General features: G+C 39.4%; 2 long non-coding RNA genes across 2 annotated transcripts; both read left to right on the top strand.

Annotated features, from left to right (window-relative positions):
• Positions 1 to 2,090: 2,090 nt before the first annotated feature.
• On the top strand, positions 2,091 to 24,442 carry LOC131580063 (uncharacterized). Its single transcript, XR_009277813.1, has 3 exons — positions 2,091 to 2,204; positions 21,119 to 21,252; positions 22,064 to 24,442. It is a non-coding gene; the product is annotated as an uncharacterized LOC131580063 (long non-coding RNA).
• On the top strand, positions 7,178 to 11,476 carry LOC131580064 (uncharacterized). Its single transcript, XR_009277814.1, has 3 exons — positions 7,178 to 7,367; positions 7,987 to 8,077; positions 11,407 to 11,476. It is a non-coding gene; the product is annotated as an uncharacterized LOC131580064 (long non-coding RNA).
• Positions 24,443 to 25,850: the final 1,408 nt, after the last annotated feature.

The raw sequence follows: 25,850 nt of genomic DNA, 5'->3' as shown, positions 1-25,850 counted from the left end.
TGTGAATGAGCTGGACACAAAGAGACCCTGAAGCAATGTGTCACCAGACACTCAGGTTTGTTGTATTGCTGTGTCCCCATCCCCTGTGGCTGCCAGCACTGTTGTCCTGCTGCAAGGTCCTCACAGAAATACTTGATTCTGATGAGTCAGCTTTCTGGGTCAATAAAACAGCATTTCTATTAGTGGTTAAAAATCTTGTGAGGAGTAAAAATAAGTAAGCCCTCCTATAGCATCAGATAGAAAACTCATGAGGCAAGCTATCTAAGACTTGTTGAGGTGGGCAACAGTGGTCAGATTGGGAAAGGCCTGCCTGCTCATGCACACAGCAAAGGGTCAATGCCAGGGAAATTAAATCTTCCTCCACTGTCAGGGGAAGGAGCTGCATTACACACCTTTAAGTTTCAATGCCTCAGTTCTCCCCAGTCCTTCTTGTGTGTTTTTTTTCAAAAATGAACAGTAGACATTGCCCAAAGTCTGGATGAATGAAATATAGCATATTTGGAACTACCTGAAAGAAGTGTTTGGACCTTTTTATTTTAATTAAGCATATTTTATAAATAACTTGCTCCTTAGTTGGAAATTTTTGAAAGGTGGAAAAAGAATTTCGCACATTAGGATGTTAAGATGTCTTCTGAAAAAAGAAAAAAATACTTACAAGTACCACTATTAATACTTAAAACAAGTGAAAAAGAGTCAGGGCACACCAAGTCTTACTTGGTGGATACAGATGCTTTGTGCACATCAACTCTTGTTACCTCTCTGGTGCCACCTCAAAGGGCCATGTTATTTCTGCAATCTTCATGGTTTCAAGGGCAGAAGCATCTTGTTTGCTTGTTGTAGTGGCAGCTATAAAACCACAAGATAAAAATACTTAACAGCCAACTAGCAACTCCCTTTTGAACAGGTGAGATCTGAATATCCATTACCCCACAGTGTGTGCCATCCTTCATGTCAATACATGAGTGGTGTGAAGGAAAGGTGGAAGTGCAGGGTCAAAAACTATGATAAAGTGGGTGTTAATCTGATTTTTACCACTCTGTACAGAGCAGTAAAATATTGCTTTCTCAATTGCAATATTTATTTTTGCAAGTCTTCATACGGGCTTTAAAGCAATGACAAAGATTTTTTTGTACCCTTATGTAATGTATGTTTGTGAAATGAAATAAAATCAAACACTTCCTCCTCCTTCAGCAGCATTATAGTTGTAGTTGTTTTCCCAGCTGGGAGTGGTATAACTTAACAACAGCCACGCAGGGCTGTGCACACTCCTCTTGACTTGTCAGGGGTGACAAAACAGTGCCTCCCTCCCGTATCTCATGGGCAGCAAGATCCAAGCAGGGTGCAGAGCCCCACCACGGACAAGACAAGGTTAAGACCAGCCAACACCCTGCACTCTCAAGATGTGAACCTGATGCTAGAATCTGCTGGGGTTGTACCCACGTCTAAATCCTACCTTGTGCCTTTCCTGGGTTGCCTATCCTTGTTTGTTCCCCGCAGATTTACAGGGGGCTCCTCAGGGAGGGTGCAGAGCCCCATGGGTGCTGGTCCTGTGCGCTCTGCTCTCTCTGCCTGTGCAGCAGAGCAAGAGCTGCTGTGGCCATGCAGCTGCTCATTTGCCTACCCTGCTGGTAAATGCTCAGGGGGCATTTCTCAACGTCCTGCATATTGGTCGCAATCGATTTATTAATTAACACAGTGGTGGGAATCAAGGATCAGCGGTTTCTTTTTCTGTCTCCCTCCCCCTAACTTGCTTTTTGCTTCAGGCAAACGATCCAAGCTCTGTCCACATCCTCAATCCTGTAAAACAGGAGTGATGATACCTACCAAGGAGCTGTTTGTGAGCTTTGCTGAGCTCTTTAGCATCCGCAGCAGGAGGCAGCATAGAAATTTATGGCAAACATACTATTTCAAAACAACACAGTTTCAAACCATTGCAAAGAGCTCCTGCTAAGCCCGGGCATAGCTCAGTCCCTTCCCGACGGTACCACCATTCCTTCAAGAAGTTGCAGCCAAAATAGTTTTTCTGGCCCTTTTCTCCCCCGTCATTGTTCCCACACATTTTGTGAAAACGCACGCTAGTGAAAACTAACCACTTTATTTGTATTTTTTCAGGTTAGCTTTCAGCAGAAGTTCCCTGAGCTAGTTGGATGCAAGGTTTCCTGACTGCTCATACTCAGAAGAGGCATGCTAAGAACACTGAGCAGGTACAGGGCTGCATCTTTCAGTCACGACAGGCACTCAGCTCAGCTTAAATTTGCTGGGAAATCTTATTTTCAGCAAAGCTTCTCCAGGTCATTACCTGGAGCAAGCCCCTTGGAGGCGCGTAACCTCGCAATGTTTGTTAAACATGCATCTTAACCTTCAGCACAGGTGAAAATTTGATGTTGTGGGTTAGCTGAAAGTCAGTGATCCACCACGTTTAGGAAACAATGATATACACAAATCATATAGTCAGCCTTTTCCTGGCTGTCTGGCTAGAGGGAGAAGGGAAGCAGGACTGGCTCGTGCTCTGACACTGTTGTCTTTGTACCCCTGTCTGAGCCATGGCCTTGCAGAGGAGGAGCAATCCTGATATCTCAGCCCTGTGCTCTGGGTAAGCTCATTAAAAGCTGTGACTCAGTTGAGGTTTTCTGTAATCCCCAGGTGAACTGGAAGATAAATAGGTTATATAAGTTTGTCAAAGCCACAGAGTAAAGGAACTTTTCTGGGACAGTGACAGACTTCACTTAACACTTTGGAGACACAGTAAAGTAAGTTAAATAGAGTATCAAGAATGTCTCACATAGTTTTCTGTACTGTTGAAGACCCCACTCCTAGATAAGAGGATAATATAAGCAAAGAACTTGAATCAGCATTCCTGGCTGCTAAGGTAAAGATCTAGCAATAGTGCCCGTTATTCAAAGTGGTATTTCTATCGTAAAAGATGGGAAAAGAATTGAGTTGTTTTTTTTTTTTTGATTACAGAAGTATTCTTTTCAGAATTAATTTTTTTGTTTTGTTTTTTGTTTTTTTTTTTGTTTAGAAGTGTATGTAATTCCAATAGCAATGGATGACCTGCATAATAAAGTAGTGCACCATTAAACAAATGTAAATGTGGAGAAATGTAAACAAATGCTGGAGGATTTCTGAAAATGAAATTGATAAAATGGGTTTAGTAACTAAGTGTCCTAATCCATACAAGATGTGTTCCCTCAAAGTAAGAGACAGCAAGTAAGGGTTTTTGGTGCCTGTTTCTGTGCAGCTTGCTAGTTTTTGTTCAGCTCTGAACACAACTGCCTACAATAATGGCAGCTGGAAAGAAACAGTCCACATGTGATTAAAAAGAAAGTACTGCAAATGCTATTCCTGCTAAAACGGGTCCTGGGTAGTGATGGCTGTTTTCTCATAGCTAGTGTGTCCATTAGTGTGCATAATGAGCAGCTAAAGGCATTAAATTACACTGTTGAGGGGCTAACCTTCTGTGACGGACTAATGTGTGCTTGACCAAGAACTGATTCACTTCAGGTTCTCTTCAGGTTTCAAAATAAGTACTACAAGATGACAGTTGGTAACTTTTTGCTGAAGCTTAAAGAAATTGCACTCGAGTGACTAATGTCCAGAGAATCCCAGGACTTTTCAAGTAGGCATGGAAAACAAATTTTGCCACTACTCTTGACTTTACCAGAGTAAGTCTATGATAACATTACAAAGGTCGCTGCGTAGGAAGCATAGACAAATACATCAGTTTTGGGGTATGCTTTTTGCATTGTGCTGAATAGTTCTTTAAACCCAGTGGAATTACATGGTCCTAGAAGTCTAGTCTACTTCAAGAAAAAAGTTCAAAATAATCTTTTACTATGCAGTTATTAGATCCTGCCATGTCTCCCAAAGTATGTGAATATTATTCAGACCTATTTTTATATTTTGCTCTTTTTTCTGTGTGTATATGACGGAAAGAAGGTACCTACAACTCATGGGTCATGTTAAATAATGACCTTTGGAAAAGTTTGAGATGCTTTCTTTTCTTTGGTGTGATGTAATTAGGTTTTAGTCCTGAACAGAGATACTGAAAAGCTGAGTTGTATCACAGTAGTTTGCATTATTCTTTTAGCTTCTTGATGGTTTTCTTGATTAGGAAACTGTGTCTCCCCTGGGAGCTTCAGACAGAGACTGCTCTGACAGAAAAATATACTGAATCCTGTAGATCACTGGTTTTTGCACAGATAAAACTCTGCAGAGAGATGAATTGCTAGAGAAGCTGATGACTCTTTTGTACCGATGATGACCTATATTTGTACACAAGACACAGGTTTTCTGGCTTGCTTTTTTTGTCTTTTTTTTTTTTCCTCTTTTTTTAGATAAACTTATTCATCTGTAAAGATTTGGGTTTGCTGCTTAATTAGCTGTTTAGAATTGTACATTTTGCATAATCACTATTTGACTACACTTTGAAAAAAAAGGAAGTTCAGTCTATTTGCTGCTCAATTAAAACAACCTAAAAGGCCAACCATACTTTATGATTTATCTTCACTGCGATGGAATTTTGAGGCAACTAATTCTTTTAGTCAAACACACAGTGACTTCTGCCTGATCACTATTATTTCATTCTTGTGCATGGTCTTATCTTTTAAGTAGAATTTTCCATAAGGGAAAGTCAAAATATTTCAAGATACTGGGACATTAATAGTTTACTTGACTTGGGGGTTTGTGTTGGAAATATCAAACTGTTCTAAGGTGTTCAATGTGAAAAATCAAAATACAAACTGATATGCAAGTATGTGTCAGAGTTCTTTTCTGAGATTTTTCCATATATGCATACAAGGATGTATATTGAGGTACATAAAAACCTCTTTAAAATGTACAGCTTGCTTTTCACACTGCAGGAGGATCTGAGCACACCGGCAAAAGTTCTTATTCTGTCATACTAGAACAGAAAACTAGTAATATTTTCCCCCAAAGTTTTAAACATGTACATATCTTTTGTAATTGGTAGCATAGTTAGCTTAATGTTATCAGTGTTTCTGTGGCATTTTCAGTGGCTCTGAAGATCTGAAATGTGCAGTGAAGATTAGCAGGACAGTTACGGTCCATTCTGAAATCCTCTGTCCAATTATATCTGAAAGAACCACCTACACAACTGCAAATGCTGACCAAAACTGGGCTGGGGTGTGAGACAGACATCCCAAGGTCATTTTAGCAGAGCCCTTTCTCTGCCATCCTTGCACTGATTCCCGCTCCAAGCTCTCCTGTCCTTCCCACGTCTCTGTCCTTCCACTTGCAGATGCAGTCGGTGCCTCCTGCCCATCCCTTGCCCCTCCCAGAGGGGCAGCAGCAGCAGTGTTTGGGTCTGGGGGCTCTCTGCTTTCTCTCAGGGGAATTTAGGGTACTGCCACTGGCTGAAGACATGGGCTGAGGGGGGATGTAGGGGTGGGACTGGAGCTCGGACACTTCCAGGCAGGTGCTTGTAAAGTTTGCAGCAGTATTCCTGAATTCCTGTTATGACTCTTGTCTATATTGATGAAAAGCGCCTTTCATGACAAAGGCAGGAAACTTTTTACATGAAAACGGTCAAACTGTTGTCACAATTCAAAGCAAATATGAAATCTGGATAGAAACACAATATAAACATTCCCAGGAGAGCTTTTTGAGACTTGTTATGTCTCAGCTGGCACGGTGTTTCATTTGCAAAACTAAAAATCAAATGGGTTTTTGTTTGTTGTTTTTACAATATTTAAGTGACATTTTATTTATTTTAAGGATCAGTTGCTGACGCATAATATTCCTCTGTCCACTGATTCACATCAGATGAGCGCTTTTTCTGTAGGCAAGTGTCTGCATGGCAGGCTTGTATTTGCAGTTGAAAAATCAATAATTAATTCATAGCCAAGATAAAGAACTCAAGCCCATTAAGAGATTACCACCAATATGAAGATTTTCAGTTGTATTCATAGTAAAGGAGGAGGAGACTGAGAATGTTTGCCACTTAAAGTTTAGTCACTGCCTATTTTTGTTCTTTCTAAGGTACCTATCACTGGGCTATCTAAGTAACAATAAGCTAGGCACTCAAGTGTTATACTAAATATTGGTTTCAAGATAACTTAGTATAATGAAAATGAAACTTGTTTTGACAATGATAAAAATGTTTGTTCAATAATTTTTACCACAATTCCCAAGTGAATAAGCAGCCCTTGAGTTCCCTAATAAAAGTATTTTTTTTTTAATTCAGAAACAACTTGCACCTGAAACATATAAATTTTTATCTAACTGATTTGATTAATTTATCTCCAAGAGAAATCTCTCCAGGGAAGGGAATGTACAAGAGCTCAGAATAAAATTAGCAAGTATGCAAGGTGAAAGGGAAAGCAATCAATTTTGAATTAGATTCAAAATGAGTGAGTTTCTATATTTCTAATATAACGAAGAGACAATGGAAAAAGGCCTAAATTGACAAGCACTTGTGTATTTTATTATTTATTTTAATTTTTTTAACTTACTGCTGCCACTATCATAGTTACTGTCTCATAAATCACAGGAGGCCTGTAGTGAACCATAGCATTTGTTTCTCTGCTCAGGTGTGTGGCTAAGAGGCTACCAGAGAAAGAATCATTAGGCTGCCGTTTTCTGCAGCCACATACCCCGACAGCAGAGTTATCAGCAATCACTGGACTGTGCTTTCATTTACCATTTCTCCAGAGTCAAATCTGATTCTCCTCCTCTCCTCCCTGCCTGACGCACGGATTACTGCCAGGGCTGTGCCCCATTGGTGTGGCTCTGCTCTAACCCAGCCTTCTGAAATGGGACAAATAAAAAGGCTGCTGAAAAGGTGCTTTGTTTTTAATAATTTTGTGTTTCATAGGCTGAAAGCCCTGTATAGCTCTGCCTTGGTTTGCCTGGGCTCAGCATGGTTGTGCCACAAGCGTCTTCAGCCCTGCTGTGACTGTAGCTGGCTGCATGCACCCTGGTAAGGTGCAGGCCCAGCCAGCAGCGTGTGGGGTACAAAAGGGACCAGAAGAAATGATGATATTATGGCTCTTCATGTGTCAAGAAACTCTGTACAGGGCAAATCCTTGAGAATATTACCAGAAAGCTGTCACATTAATTTAATCAATCATTGTGCTTCCCTTATTGCTTATCAAACTTTTTTTAATGTTTCAAAAATAGGTAGCATTTGATTGATTTTTATTATATTGCAGTTGGTTCTCTCACTTGTAACATGGGCTGAGCTCCTCAAAGAAAACTGATGTAAACAGAAGGTTAAAAAGAAATGCACAAAACTGATGAATGTTGGCAAAGATACAAAGAACAGGTTGTAATGGCCGGAGTCTGGAGCCTTCTGGTGCCTCAGAAGCAGGACTCGATGTCAAGCCTCTAGGACATCCCCCTGTGAGGTGAGAGTAGATATCTGCATAGTAGCTGAGCTGTTGTAGAAACACCTGTGGAGTATCTCCCAGGCTTCAGTGATTTCTCTGTGCTTTTGATAATAAGTTTTCAAGTCTTGGTTCACCCTTGAGGAGTTTATTATGAATTCTTGATACTTTGTGTTAGAAATTGCATGTGCTTTGGACCTTTAACTTCCATGGGTTTTTATTTTGTGCTCTAGTTAGTTTGTATAGGAAGAAATACCTCCACATTTCAAACATTTTCTAAATTCTAATAAAAAACCCAAACAACTTCTGGTGTATTTGAAGCTCATTTCTCCCACGATTTTCAGTGTGAGGAAAACTTGGCTGCTCAAACAATCGCAAAATGAATTCAAAGTAATTATAAATATATAAAATTTCTTGGAGTTTGAGGTGACATTGATGCAAAATTGGGAGGAAATCCCATGAGAAGGAATTAACCCTATTTCCTACAGGATTTTTCTCTCATAGAAGACAAATCTAGCCTTATTCTTTAAACAATCCCTCCTTATTTCTCCATTTGACTAAAGTTTGTAGTTAAGTTTTCTTTAAAACTTTCTTTAAAATGTAAGTAAAAATATTAACTGGGAAGGTTTCTGAATTGCAGGGCTGCAGCTGCAGCACAGAAGCCTTTGGGAGAACATGGATCTGGAGCTCAGAATTAAGTGTAGTTCCTCAAAGAATCATTTCAGCAATGTGTGAGTAGAATTGCTTCGCAGCTTACTGAATCTTAGTCACTTGTGCTTTGGCTTTTGCAACAGCCACGTGAAAAAGAAAGGGTTATTTATTAAGAGCAGAACAGTTCCCTTTTAGTTCTGTAGCAATCATGTCTCTTTTTTTCCAGTCCATGGAAAGTGTTATCTCAGGCAGCTTTGTGCAGGAAGTTCTGTTTATCACTTCCTCACAGTTGCAGTTTGTCTAGGACTTAAATATATGATATCAGATTGCATCAAAATGTGGGCCTTTGTGTGCTTAACTCATCAAAGGAGTGGACCCTCAGGACTTGATATCACTTCACTGCATATGCAGTCATGTAACAAAACAAAGTCTATCTAAACAGGACAGGACTATTTCTGTTGGTAGTGTAGCAAAGCTACCAGAATTGGTGTAGTTTCAGGTATCTGCACTGTTTCACTTCTTGTTTTTAAATTTATCGCTTTTTTAAACAGTGATATGGTTTGCTTGTTTTTACTATGTAAACTACAATGAAAACAAAAATATTTCTTTTTCAATCAAAAAACCCGCAAAAACCCTGGACTCAGATGGGGTTTACTTGCTGTACACTGTTGGGGTGTCCGCTTATGTTTAAAAAAAAAAAAGAATTCTAAAGTTTTGAACCCTTGTATTTTCGGCTGGCTCTTGTTCTCACTAATCTGAAATGCTAGATGGTTATCTAGACAACTATGTGTCAAATAAGCTTAATGAGGCTATAACAAATAACAACAGTTACTGTAGGAGGTTGAGTACAGGTTACGAACCTGCTCTCCCACCTTCGTGGTTATGTTTCTATTTTCTCTAGGCTTGCCGGAGGAGTTCCCTTTCCAGCACAGCAGGCTGCACTGCCAGATGTTGTCTCAGGGCAGCCACAGGAAGTCTATTCAAACTGTGTAGCAATACTTCTGCTCCAAGCAGCAGCTCCTCTGCGCTGACTCTGGTGTTTAACACCACCCTGTCCCACGCCCCTTGCAGTATCTTGCTCAACTGTATTGGCCCTTCTGCTCCACACAAGTTGGCTTCATGTCGGCTGATAAATGTCCGGGCATTGCACAGCCCCGTACCCGCTAGCCAGGCTGGGAAACTCCAGCTTCAGGTCCGTTTCTGCTCCTTCCCACACACTTCTGGTGCGTGGTTTAACTATGTGATAAATGCAAACCTGAGAACATTAAATTAGGATCGTGTCGACCCTTAGGTCTGTGATGTAACATGACCTCTCATTAGCAAAATCAAGTACTATACAAGGGAGGAAAAAAATTTAAGTTACTCAGCAGTAAAAGACAAAGTAAAAGTCTCTCTTATCTTCATGTCTCTTTTGTCACCTGTGAAAGAAAAAAAAATTGTTATTATTAGATAGGCGGACACAGAAACTGATTGAGGGCTTTTTCCTTCTCCTTTTTCCAATTATTCTAACTGTGTATTAGTTGATGAACATGATCAGAAGATTACTCCAAATCCCATCAAGCAACTGCTGGGGGAGCCAGTCAGCAATGTGACCTGAGCGGAGACATCCCATCTGAACAAAAGGGCCCCAAAGCCCCAACCTGCAGGGATGATCCAACTCCTGGCAGACACTGCTAGAATCCCGTCAATCCTTGAATAGCTGGGAAATAATCGAGTTTTCTAATTCCACTGTGTTCCTTTCTGCCTTGCTCTACCAAGGAAACCCCAAGAGGCATTTTGTTTTGTCTTCTTGCCTTTGGTCGCTGCCTCCTACCACTTTTTCCACAGAAGGGGTGGTGTGGGCCTTGGCACTCAGTGGAGCTAAGGAAATTTTGGAAAAACGTAGGACGTGCTGCTGTGTGCTGTAATTTTGAGCCTTGTCAGTCTTTTGTGAGGAATGAACTCTCGCTGCTGGCCAGAAAGCAGGAAAGTGGATAAAACCAAGGACTTTTTTTAAAGAAGTTGAACTTTTCTCCCCTTTCAGTTAGATTATATAGCAAAAGTGAAAGTCAGGAACCTACCTCAAAAAAACTTGTCCTACTCTTCAAAATAGTTTTACTTCGAAAATAACAGTACTTTGCAGGAAGTAAATGTGCACTGTTGCATCATGAAGAATATGTCCATTTTCACTGGTGGTGAGGGAAACACCGCTTTTGTTAGTCAACATGGATAATGAGTGCTGTGAAAAAGACTTTACAGCTACTAATCAGCCATATATTTTTCACACACATACATTTGCACAGTGAAAACTGGAAGTTTCGTGTAGTTCTGCTTTGTGGAACCTCACACTACCGTACAACTGCACTCTACAACTCTACTGCCTCATCTTTAAATACTTTTTTTTGGTATTCATAAAGTCTTAAATGTTTAAATAGGTCATGATACCCTATGAGTCACTGAGGATGTATAGCAGGTCCACGTCTCTGGAGAATGTATAGCTTGTGGACTCACAGACTCAAGTGCGTATGAAAGGTCTAAATAAGGGAATTACTAATTAATCTTTCAAATTAAGCGGATGCATTTAAATATAAATCCTTTGGTTGTTTTTTAAAAAGTTATTTATTTTAATTTTATTTTTGGAGGCGGTGGTTTGTTTTTTTGGGGGGGGGGGGGGGGCGGTGGGGCATTAGTGTCATCCAGTTTGGAGTTTTTCTGTCCTGATTTACAGTCCCATATCTCGGCTTGGAAAAGCATGTGAGGTGATGTCGACTCTGCTTACATCCAACCAAGGTCAGCCAGGAGGAAGAAGAACCAGCTTAATGATTTCTTGGCTTGGGGATGCTGTAGGACTCCGAGAGATGCTAATGAATGTTAATTTAAACTTCTTATCACTACACTAGCAAGACCGTTCACACATTTTCCAGAGCCACCACAGGATTTAGGCTGTTGTCCTAATTGCCATTGTTCTGGCTGCTAGCTATTATATTTACCACAAGCTGTTTTCATCTTGTTGGGAGCCTGGTGCTAAACTGAAAAACACCTATTTCAGCAATTTGCTGCCTTCTAGAAGCTGAAGCAATTACAGTGGAGTATGCAGACAGTCTTCTTACAATGTGTGTAAATTTCTGTCTGTGGTTCCAATAGACAAATTTGAGTTCCTGGAACCTTGTACCCATTTAGAAATGTAGGCTAGGTAACATAAAGCACAGCACACAGTCTTTCTGTAAATGTTAAAGTTCTTTTTATTTGATTCCTTTTAAAAAAATTAAATATAACATATTTACCAAGATGTATGTGATTATGGTAAACCATCATGCCTGAACAGGTCTGAACTTATCCTACAAGACAGTCTAGTGGTGGACCCACAACCTTAGTTTGTGCCTATTTTTACTCAATGACCCTGTTAGACATGGATTTCTCTATCCCACAGAAGTTGTAGCTGTCAGAAGACCACAACATTTGTACAGTTATGGTGGTACCAGTTTGGAAAAATACTTCAGGTAAGTAAGAGCAAAGGAGAGAAGCCCTTCTTCACCTCAGTCTGAAAGAAATGTCTACCTTAATGTGGGACCAAATTTTTCTCACATCATTGAGTTTGGTGTTAGATTAGCTACTTGTGGCAGCTACATGATATGACAAAGCACAGTCCCCTTTCAATCTTTGTGCCACAATTTTCTGCTGCTTTTCATGTACCAGCAGCAATGGCTGTCTGACCCAGCAGCCAGCTAAGAGAGGGGCAAACAAAAGAAAACCAGTTGCATCCAATATGTTTTCTGCTGTTCTCATTTGTTTATCCAGTTTATGGAGAGGCCAGGAAATTTTTGCCCTGGACAACAGATCCAACATTTTGGGCAACAATGCTCCATAAGATTATGCTCAGCAGTAAGGTAAGATTGAACCTCAAATGTCTGACTTCCTAAATTGCTTTCTTCTCTTTCATATTTTTAGGTATGGTTATTAACCTGCTTTAGAAAAGAAATTCATATCACAAGTCATAGACTTTCATTTAGACATTACTTTGTCCTGGAAAAGAACTTTCTAAGTTTAAACAAAGCTTAAGGTTACCAAAGAAGTTTGGTTACATGTGTGTTTGTTTCATTTTTCACACTCATCTCCACTTCCTTCTTTTGCTGGAATATTTCCAGCCTCATCAGAACCCAAAAGTACCAGAAATAAATCAGAGGCAACCACTTTTGCAAAGCATAGGTCTTCTTGTACTGAGAATCCTGGGGTAGGACTTGTGAAATCTGGGTTTAGTTTTTTTTAGGCTTTGCCACTCATTTGCAGTTTGATATTGGATGATGTATTTAATACAATCAGTCTATGCTTCAGGCACCCATCTGTGAAACAGCTGGTATCTCCTTCCCTCGAAGGAGCAGTAAGCTGGTTGGAGCAGGGTGCTCCCAATGCCAAGATCACAGGCTTAATCCACGTACAGGCCAATCACTAAAGAGTTGGACTGAATGATCCTTGTGGGCCCCTTCCAACTCGGAATATTCTGTGATTCACAGTAGTTAATCTGTGGTTCCACACTGCTGTGGTGATTGGAGCTGTTTGTGAGCACAGAGGGGCTCTTTAAGAACAACAACAAAATGCTGTCACATTTAAATAAACACAGAATTAGTTTTGTTTCCCAAATCATTATTTTAATCTTGTTTCAACCTGCTGGAGAACAAGCTGTAGTGTTTGTTTCTGGAGACATATTATCCCAGTCCTAAGCAGCTCTGTGTGTGTGCTGTGACAGGGTCACTCCTGGCCAGGTGACCTGGAGTGGGATGTGCTACACAGCCCATCTTCAGTGGGGCTTTTATAGGGACTCACTGAAGATGTACTGTCTTCAGTAAGACATTTGTATTTTTTTTTCTTTAAGATCTAAAAGTTAGCAAATCTTGAGCAATGACTATATTCACATTTGTATTCAGCAGCGTGACTTGCCGGGCAGTGCATCTATAAGCTACATGTCTGGCTCTGAATTCAAGCAGGGAAGGGATGATCTGACCCTAAAATTAGAGATCCTGGCTCTGTAGATCAACTTGTCATCTCACCTACTCAGTTTCTGATGACCCAGTCTGAGTGTTCTGCACAAGGAGAGCTGTATTCCCAAATACACAGGAGAATAGTGTTTTTGAAAGGTGAGACATAACTGAATGTCTAACAGGGAGCCACAACTTCTCATCGACCTTGACTCCAGTTAATGATCTGAAGAATGTGCTCGTTACCTTGGGGAATGGTGAATCAATTCCCCTGCCAGTTTTAATGAAAGTTTTGCTCTTTAGAACTTGTATTTACAAAAATTAATAGAATAAGTGTAGCAGAGAGCCAGGTGTTGACAAGGAGTTTTAAGCACTACAAGAGTCCTCAGTTATTATGATATGACCACATCAGATTCCATGGTCTTTCTCCAGTCAAAAGATACTAGGAGGCAAGTGTGTAACTTATCACAGGTATGAATAACGAATTATTAACACATTATCTCTTTCATGACTTAGCACTTTAAATATATCCTGCTAGATTTCATGAGTCAAATTTTTGAAAGGGATAAATAAATACAAAAATTAAAACATTTAATCTTGGATATGCCATTAGTTAGAAATTCAAACTATACAAACAAAACTCATTGCAGCAAACTACTCAGCAATGCACATTGCAAAGAAAGCCTTAAAAGTAATTAGATGCCCAGAAAAAAATTAATCACAGCTGCCTCAGCAGTTATAAAAAGACAAGTATCAAAGTTTATTATAACATTGCTGTGTAATAGCTTAAATTATTATATTATAACATTGCTGTGTAATATTTCTCCATTCTGCTTAAGAAGAACCCAGACTTTTAAAATTATTCTCAAGTAGCTAAGCTCCTTATTAAGTGCTACTGTACTCACTGAGTCATTGGTCTTCATCATTAGACAAAGACTAAGCTATCTTTAGAATCTTAGCTATGTGACTGTAGAAATATGTTACCATCATACAATTACTGTATTATTCTATTTTTAAATTTTCATAGTATTGTCCACTTTCATATTATGTGGTCTTTGAAAAGCTATCTACAAGAAAGACTATCTGTATGCACATGGGAGTTTAGTTAAAAAGGCTGAAGTTGAGGTCAAAGGAATTTTCATTGCAGTATGTTTTAATGATGAATGAATGACTACTTTGAACTTGAAGCCAATTGGACATCCAAGACTATGTATTTTTGTTGTAGGTACAAAGCCTGGAACCTGGAATTGCTGCTAGCTACTTCAGAAGCACTAAGAAAATGAGATGTTGAGTAAGCTGGAGTAAGATGATGTAGCTTTCAGTGCTTGGCACACTTATCATTCTAAGATGAATGTTTGCCAAAAAATTATGACTATTGGTTACTGAGGTGTTGTGACATTGTAAAATTGACACAAGACCTTTAAACACTTAAGCAAACAGGTTTGGGTTACGACTGGATATGTTGCACAGGCCACATATGTTTCTGAACAATTGAATTGCTTTACAGAAGTTGTGGGTGAGGTCCTAAGATTAGATTTGATATTGAATATAAACCAACATTAAGAAGTTCAAAGTTAGTTCCACAATTTTTAAGAGCTTGACAGTAGTCTCTGTCAGACTCACATCTGGTGAACTATAATAGAAGACCTATGCCTGTATGGTTATGAACAGTCTGATTTATGAAAATGTGGGGGTTTATGCTAGGCAAGTGTTTTTGTGGGTAACAAATGGTCTTCACACCAATCATTGTTTCAAAATCTTCGTGTAAAGCTGTTTTGAGAAATTGAGTTTGGAGGTTGGTTTGGTTTTTGAGGGTTCTCCTGTTTGTGTAGATCTCTTTGCTTCCAGTTTGTGAGTATGATGCTTCTAAGCCTATAAAAACCAGGACTCTGATAAACACTCCCTTTTTTACAGCCTGTCTAGACCTCTAGAAATTGGGAGTGTCCAGCACTTTAACAACTGATGGATGAGTGTGTGTATAGACTTGGTTAACTGCATAAATGCCATTTCAATCCTTGACTCTGAATTCTTGGCACTTGTCAATGAGTGATTTACTCTTAAATTAACCATCAAGTGCAGTGAGGAATATCTCACCAGGTCTGCTCTACTGTGCCATTACCAAAAGGTAAATACAAGTACACCAGCCAGAATCATCATGGATTCATAAAATATCCTGAATTGGAAGGGACCCACAAAGGTCATCAAGTCCAACTCCTGGCCCTGCACAGGAACATCCCCAAGTCACAGCAAGCACCTGAGACCATTGTCCAAATGGCTGATGAGCTCTGTCAGGGTGGGTGCTCTGACCACTTCCCTGGGTAGCCAGTTCCAGTGCCCGAACACCTTCTAGGTGAAGAACATTTTCCTAATATCCAACCTAAACCCCTGACACCACTTCAGGCTGTTCCTTTGGGTCCTGTCACTGGTCACCAGAGAGGAGATCAGTGCCTGTTTGTCCTATTCCCCTCACCAGGAAATTGTAGACTGCAATGAGGTCTCTCCTCAGTATCTTCCGGGCTGAACAAGTGACACAAGTCACTCCTCATAAAGCTTTCCCTCAAGGCCCTTCACCATCTTTGTTGCACTCCTTTGCACGTTCCCTAATATCTTAATAACTTTCCTATATTGTGGCACCCAGAACTGCCCCCAGCACTCGAGGTGAGGCTGCTCCAGAGCAGAGCAGCACAGGACAGTCCCCTCCCTTGCCTGGCTGGCGATGCTGTGCCTGATGCACCCCAGGACAGGGTTGGCCCTCCTGGCTGCCAGGGCACTGCTGGCTCATGTTCAGCTTGCCATCAACCAGGAGCTCCAGGTCCCTTTAGCTAAGTTTCATTATATTTAGTGCAGGGCTTTCTTTTTTCCCTCCAGCTAAAAAAAATATTTTTTTGTAAAATTAAAAAATTCATTTTTTGTAAGATAGGAGCTTGTCATAATGTACAAAATGAAATTTTCTAGGAAGAGACACAGCAGGAAGAGCCTTGCTTCTATCACTGGGTCCTCCAGCCTGGGAAACCCACACAATTCCCAAATCCAGCTTCAAGACACACCTGGCCCAGGCTGGGGCAGCATGTGGTGGCAACCTAGGAGGTTTGACTTCCTTATGGAACAGGAAGGACCATGTTTCTCCTGATTCTTTCCTTACCTTCTTCATGAGTATCTCCCACAGCTGGGTGTGGGGATTTTAAATACTGAGAAAATATTTTCTTTTTTTTCCCCATGACTCGACTCAGCAAAGTTGTTGAGGGAGGAGAGCCTGGTTAATTTGTTCTGAGACCCTGGGAAGGTTTTTGACCTGCTGGGATATTTAGGGACAGGGATTACAAGGATGGATCTTCAGCAAATCCTTCCTAGTACACTCTTGGGGAAATGGTGCCTGGTGGTGGATTTCTGACTTTCTGATCCTTTGAAAATTTGTACTTGGGTGACAATGGTCACACCAGTATCCTGGGTGCAGCTGGGTCTGAGCTCATGATCATCTGCCTGGCTGCATCCATGTTGGCTGAGCACCAGGACAGGGCACATGTCATGTCTGTTTTGTTTTATTGGCAGTTGTCACCTATAACAATCAGTTTTCCTCATTGCAAAACCTGGGCATGTCTCAGGGCATAGCAGAAGCCACTGCTCAGTCCCAGCAGTCAGGAACAATGAGGCCATAGCAGTACAGCAGGAGATTGGATGTGTGGATGGAGCTGGGTTGTGCCCACAAGGCCTCCCCAAATGAATACCTGCCAAGGTGAAAAGGTTGTGCTGGGGATGCCCAGGTGAGAGATGTTGGTCCTGCAAATGGTGCTGCAATGACCCCTTCTAAGGTCATTGAAGGGCTCAGGAAAAATTGTTCTGAGACTCTCAAAGCTGTTGACTGCCATTGGCATGGGACTTTGAGAGGTCCCAACAATAAGCATCTCAGTGATGCATTCAGCTATTTAAAGTGATCTCAAAATGCTTGCTATCTTGCAACCAGTAGAAATGTTGAAGTAGGAGGCAGGGAGATAGGGTCCCTTATTTTTCTGGATGTTTTGGAACTGTTTCAGCTGTGAAAAAAGCAAATCCCATTATGAATGATGAGCTTTCCTTAACTCTGCTTGCAAGTGGTCATCGTAAAACTGCAAGGTAATCCTGTCTCTCTGCTAAACTAAGCTGGGCTTCAGTCCAGCTGCCAAAAAGGAAAAAAGGGACAAAAAAAAAAGAGGGAAGAGTTTAGCAAACTTACTAAAACAAAACAAGAATGTTCAAATTACTTTTTTTTTAAAAAGCATATAACTGGCTGGATTTGAACTAGCTATTTATTGGCCAAAGTTTTTTTTTCTCTCTCATTTTTAATCCTATTGAAGTATTTTAAGTAGTATTAGTTAATTCTTCTTTCTTATTAGAACATTTCCCTTCCTTTTTCCCCCTCTTCACCTCATGCTTTATATTTACAGAGAGCATCAGGTAACAAGACAAGTCTGGCTTCTGACCAAAAAGGTATTTTAGCTAGAGATTCATTAGCGTGTATAAAAACAGTGCCTTGTTTAAAGGCACTTCTTACACAAGAAGAAAGGAGTTCAATTACCATATTTCATTTAAAGTGAAGATTAAACATCTTTACCAGGACAGTGGACTAATCCCACGAATCCTATTTATGTTGAAATGTAGTGCTATTGGCAATAAACAGCAATTTGAGAAGTCATAACCCAAGGAAATAATTGTCAAGTGACTTTAGAGCTCCCTATAAATTTCCTCTTCATGACTTTGGCAGTAGTATTCAACAACAGAGTTAAATATTTGTTTTAGGTGCTCCTGCCTTTAACAGACTAATTAAAAAGATGGAATTCTTTGATTCTATCTCAAATAATTTTACTTCTAATCTCTCTCAGGCAAAGTCAGCTCTGTAAATGGAACTAAACATATTTTTTTTCTGAATATAGACTTTACAGTTTAGTAATAAATTCAAGCACTGGGAAAGTAAATGCAACTGAAGTACCCTTAATGATGCTATTGTGTAGTTGTTATGGTTGTAATCCCATTACAAAGATCTTTACCTTGAAGGCCATAAATTCTTTGAGAAATAATTCTAATGGGAAGGTGCATTACTTAAACATTGTGTTTCAAAATGATGAAAAAGGTGATTTAAGTTTGGAAAACCAAGTCACACAAACTGAAGGAGTAATAATGGAGGAAGATTAAACCTTTGCTTATCACACAAACCTTCTAAATTTGTATTTCCTGAGAAGTTGTGCAATGGAGCTGTTTCCAGAGCTATTTCTTGTAATTTGCATCACCCACATGCCTGGACCTTGCCATTAAGGATCAGGCCCCCATTCTGCTCTGCACCTGCAAACTTAAAACCAGTACCTGAGCCAAAAATTGTCAGTCTAAATACCTGACCCAGCACCCAGTGAAGTCAATGGAAGATTTTTCATTGATTTTAATGATTTAGTTCAGGAGCTACGTAAGTATTTCTAGGACAAAAATCAATATTGTCCCACAGTGGTAATGTTTCCATGCGCTTCTATTGATCCTTTTGACATAGGTTACAGGATATGTCGGCACTGTCAACATACCAGCTTTTAACAAACTGATTTGATTTATTAACACCATTTGATTAACATCTGAAGTAGCAAGTATTTATCAAATGTCAGCAAACAAATGTTCAGCAGACAGATCACCACAAAAAAATGACTTGTTGCACAATGTAAGCTGAAGTTCAATAGGAAAAGGCTTTCCGTAAAATCTGTTTATGTGAGAGCCCTACCATGATATGCACAGCATAAGCTGGGTATTGAGAAGCTGGTTTTTTTTAACCAATTATATCATCAGGCCTAAAAAATGCTCTTACCTCTCCTGGAGTATCTTAACTTACCTCCTCACATGAACAGTGAAAAAAAAATTGCTATGACAGCATGGTTATAAAAACTATGCCAAATTTTTCAAATCTAGTGGAACTTGCTTAGTCTGTCATTTATGCTTTATTATTTTATAACCCATCTTCTAAATAAATACAGTGAAATGCATCATTCTCTTTCACAAAGGCTGCAATCCATTGCTGTGTTTGGAGCATCTGACTTGCAAATGGAAGTCCTGGGGCATCAGAAATGGGACTGGTTGTCAATGATATTTACAATGTGATTGTTCAATTGACAGCCCTGTAATTTAGCTTTGCCCCTTTATAAACCAACCAAAACACTTCAATCATTTCTTGAGAATGACTCTGAAGTCTCTAACTCAATTTGATTTTTGTATAGCTATTTGAAAAATAAATAATTAATGTGATTTAACAATTGTATAGTAGTAGCCTAACGGTGCACACCTTTCTTACTATGTGAAAGAAAATCTATTCTTTTATGACATCAGACTCTTTCACATGATATTGTTTCTCAGTTTACTAATAGTCACCAGAATGATCCCCAAGTTTAAAATATAATTTCCTCCCTTCCAAAGGATCTTTTTCTCCTGGAAGAATACTTGAAAACTTTGGGAATTTTCCTGATCCAAAGACAAAACTACAGGTTATACCTGACCGAGACTAGGATGGATTGCATTCATTTTTTTTCCAAATTTGTATTTCCCAAACCAATGTAAAGCCTAATTTGCTAATTGAATTGGTAATCCTTTATCACACATAGCCTGTTACAGTATGAATATCTCTAACAGTTAAATCAATCATAACAAAAATGTGGGTATCATGTAAATCTTATCAGGATCACTAAAATAATGGGACTTTTGTTTACAAGGTGTCGATTGGTTTTAGAAGCTTTGATAATGACTCCAGACAGTCAATAAATACAGAGACTTTTACATAGCCAGTAGGAGCCGAACTAAACTATCTAATCTTTTTAAAATGACAGACAACACAATGAACTCTGAACTTAATCCCCTCCAAACATTAAGGAGACAGTTCAGTGCTTAAAGTACTATTCAAACTCAAACCCTACATTGAAACAAAATCATTAAGTGTCTGATTTAAACACACAGGAAAATTCAGAGGTAAGGCTGATTTTCCTTCCCATTGTGCCTGGGCAGTGGTGTGTAGTGGGCTCCAAGTCTGTTGGTTGCTTGTCTTGGGCAAAGAAAATACTTCTGTTCCTTTTGAAAGTTTGTAGTTTAAGCATTAAAAAAAACCCCACAAAACTGAAGACTTAATTGTTTTTTATCTCTATTAGGCAAAAGTTCCCCTAATGTTGAAGCAGACATGGGAGACAATGTTATATGCTACATTTCAAGTTGCAAAATGTACACTGTTGGGCTCATAACCTCTGAAAATGATACATTGCCTTTAAGAGGAAAAGGAAACTGTAAATGTAAAGCTTATGTTACACTGAGAGATGGGGGAGGAGGGTGGCAGGTAATGGCTAACATACAAATTGTGTATATAAGAGCATATAGATATACTAAACCATTCTTTATTTCAGCTTGTTGATTTTTGAAAGAGATAATAGGGCCATCCAACTGTAGGACAGTTTCATCTGGTAGTAATAAAGTAACAGAAGAGGAAATAAGAATATTTTTTAAATTATCATTAGCAAGTCTTCTGAGATAATTGTTTGCTTTCTAACATTATTAGGATCCCTATTTGCAGTGCAAATCTGAATTCTCCCAGTACAGCTGAAGGTTCATTATTACCCTGTTCTCCATGAATTGCATATTGTCTGTGCCTTTTATTAGTTTCTCTTATAAATGCACCTCTCTGGATAATGAAAAGAGGAATTAATCTGTTCTAATCTTTTCAGTGCATCCCTCTTGCTTCCTAATGTAAAGCCTGATGTGAAAAACATTTTTGTTTTATTCTTAACATGACCCAGATATCATTGTCTTTCCTGGATAATTGGAAATAGGATGAGTTAAAAATCTGAATTTGTTATTAATTAATTCCACTGAATATATAATATTTCTGATACTAAGAAATCTTAGTATCTCTTGCAGATTGCTGTATGCAAAGGGAGAAATACAATTTAAATCATCATTTGGACTTTAATTAGCAAAATCTGCTTACATTGTAGAATGAAATTTGTTGTTCTAAAATTTTTGTGATTTTGTTTTATAGTATCCTCATTGTCTTGGTAAGTTTCAGTATGCAAATGGATTCAAATATTTTATGTAATTAACAATGATTCTTAAGTCAGAAATTTCTGATATTCCCACTAACTGGGTTTTGCCATGATTAATTATTTAATCTTGTCTTTCCTGTAGTGCTTGATGAACAGACTGTAGCTTCTTGCTGTTGAGTTGTCATTCAGATGAGCTACATTATCAGGACAGCCTAAATCTTACAATGGATTGTTATCTGTGTTCTCAGGATGAGATCAACCAGCAAAAGTGAGAGTGTGAGTATTTATTTGGCATCAATGTGTGATATTTTAAACCATTTTCTAAAGTCTGAATTTACATTAACTGTATACAGACTCTGTCTTGATTTCAGACTCCAGTTATGCTAATAGATTTTTCTTACTGAACACAACATTTCAAGATATTCTAATTTAAAAAACCCTCTTAGTCCTTCAGAATATTTTTTATATGTTTGACTGACAGGTTTTTGATAATCGGTACTTTGTGGTAGAATTAGTGGAATTTCATGACAGCTTATTACACAGCACTTTTCCTTAGCAAAAGTTGCCTTTCCTTTCCATGGTTGCCTAATTAGTATTTCCTGAATCAGAGAATAGCTACATGTTTCATAATGATAAAGAACCAGAGCTCTGCCAGGTCTGTGCTGAATGAAAATCCACAACTGCCAACATATTTGGCTTCTGTTTTTTTCCTTCTTCATTTCTTTAAAACTTTTCTTAGTCATTCTGATTGATTGTTTCCTAAATCTGCCCTGATTAGTTACCATGCATTTAAGAACAAGTACTGTAGAAAATCTTACAATAGGAAAGTTTGTGTTAAAGAACTACACAATTGGTTGTGAATAACATCTAACCAGTACCTAGCTAGAGCAGGACCTACAAGTGTGTCTGTAAGATACCCTGCAGCATCTTTTACTCTCAGAAGTTCCTTGGTACATGCTTTCTCTCCCGTTCTTTCCTCCACCATGAGTTCCCAAATTCACTGCATTTGGGCATTGCCATCACACATCAAGTTATAACTAAGATTAGTTGAAGGCATTTGTATTTTTTTTTTCTCTATTTGTAGCAGTGGTTGCAATGAAAGTGTTTAAGAAAGCTGAATGATGCCTGCTGGCATTGTGGGCAAAGCATTCTTGGCATGGGCTGGATGGCAGAGGACTCCCAGCCTCACTGTGGACCATCCCTGGAGCACATTATGTGACACAGGCCCCAGCTCTCCTCACTGTGGACCATCCCTGGAGCACATTGTGTGACACAGGCCCCAGCTCTCCTCACTGTGGACTATCCCTGGAGCACATTGTGTGTCACAGACCCCAGCTCTCCTCACTGTGGACCATCCCTGGAGCACATTGTGTGACACAGGCCCCAGCTCTCCTCACTGTGGACTATCCCTGGAGCACATTGTGTGTCACAGACCCCAGCTCTCCTCACTGTGGACCATCCCTGGAGCACATTGTGTGACACAAGCCCCAGCTCTCCTCACTCTGGTGGAGCAGTGGGGATGCCCTCCTTGGCTGGCTGTGCTGCTCGGGGCTGACTCGCTTGGAGGGGTAAGCTGTCCTTGGGCCATGGGGTGCTCTGGAGTGTGCAGGTGGGGCTGGCCTGGTGACATTCATGTCCTGGGCTGTGAGTGAGTTGCTGTGTTGGGTTTGCCTGCAGTGATTCAGTTTCAATTTTTAAAACACGGAGCTCTCTTGTCATTTGTAGCAGCCTCCCAGCACAGTGTTAGCCCACAGTGTGGCTCAGAACTGGTGTCTGTGGAGGTCCTGAATGGAAACCAATTACTACCTTTTGGATAAAACCCCAGATGTGCCATGGCCAGTGAGCTTCTGAACCAAGAAGAAAGATAAAGGTGTGTCTTTTTTCCCTCCAAAAAGAATAGCATTTACCACACCTTTAATTCCGAATTTACCAGTTTTCCAATTTTTCAATTGATCAGACCGTGCCTTTACTTTGCCTGTGTGTGTATTTATAGCAGTGTAACACTAAACCAGATTTGCCTTTGTTTTTGTGATTTATGCATTTTTTTCTTGAACAGGAAAACATTCATTATCAAATGTTGTGAGAACAATACAGTAACTGGAGGTTATTTCATATGAAAATATTGTTGATTGTTCCTCCTGTAGAAATCTCTCTTGGCAGCTCACTTCCTGCCGAATGAATCAGCAAAAGCTGCTCATGAAAGTTGTTAATATATTATACAATCACCCAGCACTGCACTTGCTTCTTATCTATGAAGTCCATTTGTGATCAATTATTCACATCACCTTTTGATTATAGTCTCTGAGCACAAACAGTTTCTTAATATAAATTAATGGCCTTGGAATTTCTAAATAAACATTCCCTTTAGTTTAGCATCATTTCCTATTTTCGTATCAAAACAGAATCTTATTGTAATTGTTCAGTTTTCACTGGAAAAAGTGTTTGTGGCCTGGAATGTTCTCAAAAAACAAGCAGTTCCTTTCAAAGCTAATAGCGTTGATTTACAAGGTCTAATGTGCCATGGTAATTGAATATTGCTAGGAAATACTACAAAAAAACAGCTAGAGTGGTGTGATACTTTAAATAATGATTCTTGTACACATTTAGCGGAAAAGATATTTTCTCTTGAAGTATAGCATTATTTGGCAATGTTGTTTGCTAGATTGCTTTTACTTTTTCTTTTATAGTAATAAGACCCAGCTATCTAAGCAGCAGATAGTCAAGGTACTTGCTTTAAATTTCCTGATTGCTGTTAACACTACTGAATAGTCATGGACTTTTCAGCAAAAAGAATACTGAAGATTTCCTCTGGCCAGATTTGACTAGAAGGACAATTAAATACCAACCATCACACAGTGGTAACCTCATGTCAACTGTCCCCTGTTATAAACTACAGGGAAGCACAAGTGGAGAATGTAGCAGAAGCATCAGCCTGACCTGCACAGCACTGGTGCAAAAAACTGTCTGGTAATATTCCTTTCTAGAGGCAAGGTTATTTCACTTAAATCAATTATGTGGAGTACTAACTAAACTGAAATAAGAACCTGAGAGACTGAAAATGCCTGTGGAGGTATTTAGTTTAATTAACTATTAGCTAAAGTGATTCAAGCCTATGTTCAGACAAGGTTGGTTTTTTTTTCCCCTTCCTGAAGTATTAAAAGAATAAATGCCATGATAAAAATGATCAAACTTCTGAGTGGGTTGTTTGTAGTAGTTTCAATTGAAGCATTTCAGTTTGCAGTGAGAATAGACTCAAGAGGGGGCACCATGTCTGTCACTCACTGTGGCTCAGCTGACAGAGCAACTCATCCAGCTGGGATCACTAGGCCATCACCAGTCAGATGTCCATCATGCACTCATCTCACCCTCAAAAGTAGTTTTAATTCCTGACTTGTTCATACCCCAAACTAGAACAGGGGCTGTTTTTCTCAGGAAAGTTCTCCTGGGTTACACAAGGAGTACAAATGCTGTGGCTATCTAAGACTGGATGCTCTTAAAAGTGTGGAGAAAAAAAAAAGCCCTCCTGTTTAAGGAAAGTAATGTCCTCCAGAACAATATTTGCAATAGAACTCCTTACTGCCTATAAAGAAGCAAAGCCCTCAGGCTCCCAGGGCATGTCCTTGACTCAGGGTTTTAGTCAATGCCTGTTCCTTAAAAGCACTGGTAAGCAGAGAGAAAACTTTTCATGCATGTGTTTTATTCTGTAGAATAATAAAAATGCTACTTTGTAGCATCATTCAAATGCTATGCTAAAAAATATGGTTTGTATGTTGAAATGAAAATGAAATAGTACTTGTTCTTCTATGGCACCAAGTACTATATAAACACATGTAATGACAGTGACTCTCCTGTCCTTCCTTCTGCAGTCAGACAGAAGTGCCTCTGTTCAACCAGTAGTTTTGATGCCCTTATTGACTCTTACAAAGATAACATCAGCACCAGCTGAGGATCTCTCCAGATATTTTTAGGCACTTGTAAGATGTCAGTGGAATGTCAAAAGCAGTTAGTGATGCACTGCCCTCCTAATGGGAGAGATGTGTGCTGTTCTGACAATTTGCCATAAAAAACCCCATATGAAATAGAACATTGTTCATTCGATTTTTGATGAAGATTGTTATATACATTGTCCAGTTCTTAAATCTAGTGTAATTAAAACAAAAAAACCCCAATGTATTTATGATTTTGACTATTCAGAAAACATAATTCACTTAAATGTTCTGAAATAAAAAAGGTAATTTCCCTGCTGATACCTAATGTATTAATGTAATTAAAAAGGTAAAAGGCAAAGGTAAAAATGACAGTGGCAATTCCATCGTCTCCTTATCTGCATGTTTTCCCCAAGAATCATTTGATAGAGTTGTTGCTACCATGCTTCATCCAAGAGGCAGAAATGGGTCTGGCCATCAGAAGAACAGGCATAAGGGGAATGGGAGCAGCAAGTTCAGTTTCTAGGGAGAACGAGTTGGTTTGCAAAGGTCCAGTTTGGGGATGATCTTAGGAAAGAAGGCAGTAGCAGAGCAGGAGATGCCAGAGAACTGACTAATGCCATTGTTGTCCTTATGGAGGGATGTAAAGAGGAGATATCTGGGCAATGACCAATGAAGTAATTTGTTATGGATGGCATTGCATGTGAAAATTATCTATAGTAATTCCATTTGAGGGTGGACACTTTCCTCCTTCTCTCTTTTCCATGATTCATTCAAAATGGATTCCAATCCAACTGGGAAAGAAAATGAAACATACTCAAAGCTGCTAACTGTGCATTGGCAATTTTAAAAAAAGGAAGTAATCTATACTGGAATTGCATACCCAGTAAGGACCCTACTCTACAGCACATTACACCTTTTGTAATGATCATGTGGATAAAATGTATT

The sequence above is a fragment of the Poecile atricapillus genome, chromosome 6, assembly GCF_030490865.1.
Source record: "Poecile atricapillus isolate bPoeAtr1 chromosome 6, bPoeAtr1.hap1, whole genome shotgun sequence".
Taxonomy (NCBI): Eukaryota; Metazoa; Chordata; class Aves; order Passeriformes; family Paridae; genus Poecile; species Poecile atricapillus.
Note: the sequence above shows the minus strand (reverse complement) of the source record. Positions and strands in the feature narration are given on the sequence as shown.